Genomic DNA, 4,448 nt, shown 5'->3' on the forward strand with positions numbered 1-4,448 from the left:
GACACAAAAACTCACACCAAAGCCAAAATTCCCTTGAGTGAATATCATCAAGATGACAATAGAGCTGCATTTGCCCATAATCCAATTACTTGCTAACCTCAATTAATAGAAAAAAGCTGAATTTAAGGAAGTGGAAAGATGCACATATTCAGACACAAATGAGTACATGCACGCATGCGCACACACACACACACACACACACACACAGACACACCCACCTGCATACTTATTAGTAGCCAAGGTAAAAACATTCATGTATGAAAGGCATGTATGTTATACTTTGAAAAATACCATAAGTATGCATTTTCATGGCTCTAATAAGTGACAAGCAGCTTTAGGGAAGAGAACAAAATAATACATTATCCAGAAACAACTGCAAAAGCTCAGGAGTACAGGNTGGACCTAAAGGAACAGTTTTTTTTTAAGTTTATTTATTTATTTTGATGGAGAGAGGCACACAGAGATAAAGGGAGAGAGTGAATTGCAAGCAGGATCCCCACTGTCAGTTCAGAGCCTGATGTGGGGCTCAATCTCACAAAACATGAGATCATGACCTGAGCAGAAATCAAGAACCGGACACTTAACCAACTGAGTCACCCAGACACCCCTNTTTTATTCCCTTAACAGTACACTTTAACCAATCAAGCGATGTTACCTTCTCTACTTATTTGCTTTTAGAAGCTAAACCATCAATAACATACCCCTCTTACTCATGCAGATACCTTGATTACTCCTAAGTGGGCTAATAAAGAGGGGCACAGAGGGAATTCCACTCTGAACAGTGCATTTCATTTAATGTCCTTTCTGCCTATGTGAGCAAGGAGAAATGGCTAAAAGGCAAAGCCCGCTGTCTTTGTTTGTTTTTTTTTTTTTGTTCTCTCTGTAATTTTTATTTTATTTTATTTTATTTTTTTACAAATAGTTTATTGTAAAGCCCGCTGTCTTTGTACTGGACTCACTATATCATGGACCTATNGCCTGATGTGGGGCTCAATCTCACAAAACATGAGATCATGACCTGAGCAGAAATCAAGAACCGGACACTTAACCAACTGAGTCACCCAGACACCCCTATAGGAACAGTTTCTATAGCAGGGAATTAAGTTCTTTGTATTGGGTTTGATTTTCAGAGAGAAAAATATTTTTTTAACTTTTTAAAAATGTTTTTTAAATTTATTTCTGAGAGAGAGAGAGAGAGAGAGTGAGCAGGGGAGGGTCAGAGACAGAGAGGGAGATACAGAAGCTGAAAGAGGCTCCAGGCTCTAAGCTGTCAGCACAGAGCCCGACGTAGGGCTCGAACCCACGAACTGTGAGATCATGACCTGAGCCAAAGTTGGACGCTTAACTGACTGAGCCACCCAGGCACCCCGCCAGAGAGAAATATTTTTTTTAGAAAGCTAAAAAAACCCATCCTTTTTGCTCAGGATCATGGAGATGCCGTATTATAGAGTTCCTTAGTCGTTTGTACAACTGATGTTACATATGTCCTTACTCATATGCAATATAAAACATAAATAACTAGCTTAGATTCATGTAGAGTCAAGTCTTAGTTTCTTCTTACTCCTGAAGGCAATGATTCTAATTTTTAGCAGAAATGTAGCCTAGGCTAGCAGGTTTGGGGTTAAACTTGTTCCTTGTCAATTTTAGCCTTTTAGGTTGATGTAATGAGTAAAGCTGGTGGTGAAGGCCACCCAGACAAGGTCTTTCTCAAGAAAGGCATGCTATGTATGCCCTCGTCCTGAAGTAAGGGAACAAACAGTCCTAGCATCAGCTGAAGCCTTCCACTGTATCACTGACCAAACTGGTGATTTTGAGTTTTTATTTGTGTGGTTGAGCTTTGTAAATAGCCCTCAAGAATGCCATACTAGTTAATTTATTTCATTAGTTAAAAGCTAGATATCACGGGGCGCCTGGGTGGCTTAGTTGGTTAAGCGTCCGACTTTCGCTTAGGTCATGATTCCGCGGTTCGTGGGTTNATTTTAAAAAAAGCTAGATATCAAAGGTAGAATCCCTGAAGAGGTGGGAGTGGATGAATGAATACTGCTGTTTTGAATTTTAATGAAAACAGCCCATAGAATGTAAGTTGATTTTACCCATTACTACTTGAAAAAGAAAACCCCAAAGGCATATATGTAAATTTTTACTGCATCTTTCCAGTGTTTGGGAAGACCATTCATTCATTTATGGGGTATGGAATTAGACTTGTACAAATTAGTCATTTTTGGAGAAAGAGGTGAGTGGACCCGGGGGTGTTGTGTGTGAGGCTCAGCTAGAAGCTGTCCCTTTTTGTACAAAAGTGATCCCGGAGGAGCCTAAGCAATACGTTGGAGAAGACAGTCTTCCCTAGGGGCCAAATATGATGCTACCTGAATAAGGTGCTGGTTGGCTAATGGACTTGTTACCACCCGCCTGTGGTAGACTTGGGCAGACATTGGACATCTATAAATGTAATGCCTGCTTCACTCTGCAAATACTCCAGAAATTTCTGGAAAACTGATATTCCAGAAATCTGATGCTCAAAAAATTTCTGATACTCCCGAAATTTCTACCTGGTCCTCTATTTATTAACAGACCAAAACTACAAGACCCTGCAAAAATGTGCATTATATATGATGCAATTCAGGGACCTGCTTTAGGAAAATTAGTAAGTGGATGCAACCAAGTTTTCCCTGCAATTACCTATTGACATGATCATCACTGGTAAATATAAAATAGTCAATATTCCAAGTTTCAGTGCATAGTCTGTCAAATGTATCAGGGAACTCAATTAAAATGAGGCTAAGCCTGATGATATCTGGATAGAGAGACATCATCTCCTTGTGGAAATAGGATATACAGAATCCAAGTCATCACAGCCTAGGTAAGGCAGTTCCTGTTAAAAGATAGAAGGGGGAAAAATTGAACACTACAGGGCCAAGAAAACACTCTCAATGTATTTGTCCTTGACATCTGACCCTCCATTCTTTGCCCCTTTCATAACTCTCTTCTCAAGGCAATTCTCCCATCGTCTCCCTTTCTTTTTCTATCATGGAGGAATGTGATCCAATACAATAATCGAAAACAAGTGCTTTGGTGAATCACTTTGTGATGTTGGCCATAAATTTCAAGAGATATTTATCTTTGCAGGCTGACATTCAAATTTTAAGAGATGTATCACCATCTAAGAGAAGAAACACACCTACTACATTACTGTATGTGTTGCTACAATATGGTACTGGTGACTTGATAATAATCTATCGTTCATGCTGTGGTAGGGTTTACCGAAAATGAAGAGGTTTCCTTTTTCTTCCACAATGGGCCATGCTATTGGCCATATGAAAAGGCAAGTTAAAACTGTGGTACTGAAAGTTGAGTTTTTAGAATATCTCGAGGGTTCACTTCAAAAAGTACACATCCTTCTTTGATTGCTAAAACTTTTCAGTTTTTATGTGTCAGTAATCATATCGTTACATTCTCCTGAGACTTTTACTTTATCATCTCCTTATCAGTCATTAGGCCAACTTGACATCCAAAGCCTTCCTCACGTGGTGGTGTAAGGTGGTAATTCGAGAGGAAGATGAAGACAGGCTACGCGGAAACTCCTTCCCTGTCCTCTCTTTGCAAGTGTTCTATAAATGTAAAATCGTTCCCAAACAAAATGTTTTCTTTTCTGTTGTTTTTGCTTCTAAAGCCTTCTCAGGTGAATTTCTCCATGTGTCTGTGGCTTGCCATTGGATTGAGGTTTCTATCTGAACTATATTATTTTCCTTCTTGTCATTCTTCCTTTCGGAGACAGCAGGTATGTGCCAAAGATTATAGTCAAAATGTGTATCTTTTATGTCAAAAGCTCTTGTGACAGGTTCTTTTTGTCCATTAAGAAGGGGAAAATGGCAACTCCTTTTAAGCCTTGAGAGCACAGGACAGTATGCACACTCGAGCAGGAATCTAGCTGCTTCTTGAGGTAGGTGTGCAAAAAGCATCTCTCATCTTTCCTGCACATTGAGCGACAGGCTCAAACTTCAGATTATATCATCAGAAACCGTTTTATTAAGTTTCTCTAGCATGGATTCCTCCAAGTCCTTTTATTTTTATCGGGAAAAAAACTGAAGCAGAAAGAGTACTCAAATAATTTAGGTAGAAGTGCAAATCAGTTTCAGCATAAGCTTTCCAACCAGGTTTCCGTTTTGTAAATAGAATTACAGAAAGCAAAATGTAGCACAAATGGGTGAATTTCAGGTCTTCCTGGGATGCTATCTAAAAGCAGATAATTGGGTGCTCGCTTCAGCAGCGCCTATCCTAAAATTGGAACGATACAGAGAAGATTAGCGTGGCCCCTGTGCAAGGATGGTAGGCAAATCTGTGAAGTGTTCCAAATTTTTATGTCCTTTAAAATTATATTCACTTCTTTGTTTTAATAAAGTTACCCTTGTATCAAAAAAGGCAGATAACGGGATGCAGATCTTCTTAGA

At 39.3% G+C, this 4,448-nt stretch overlaps 1 non-coding gene across 1 annotated transcript; it reads left to right on the forward strand.

Annotated features, from left to right (window-relative positions):
• The first annotated feature begins 4,251 nt into the window (after positions 1-4,251).
• On the forward strand, positions 4,252-4,358 carry LOC144229352 (U6 spliceosomal RNA). The gene has a single exon (XR_013334470.1). It is a non-coding gene; the product is annotated as a U6 spliceosomal RNA (small nuclear RNA).
• Positions 4,359-4,448: the final 90 nt, after the last annotated feature.

This window comes from Crocuta crocuta, unplaced genomic scaffold (assembly GCF_008692635.1).
Source record: "Crocuta crocuta isolate KB4526 unplaced genomic scaffold, BGI_CrCroc_1.0 scaffold593, whole genome shotgun sequence".
NCBI classification, from domain to species: Eukaryota; Metazoa; Chordata; class Mammalia; order Carnivora; family Hyaenidae; genus Crocuta; species Crocuta crocuta.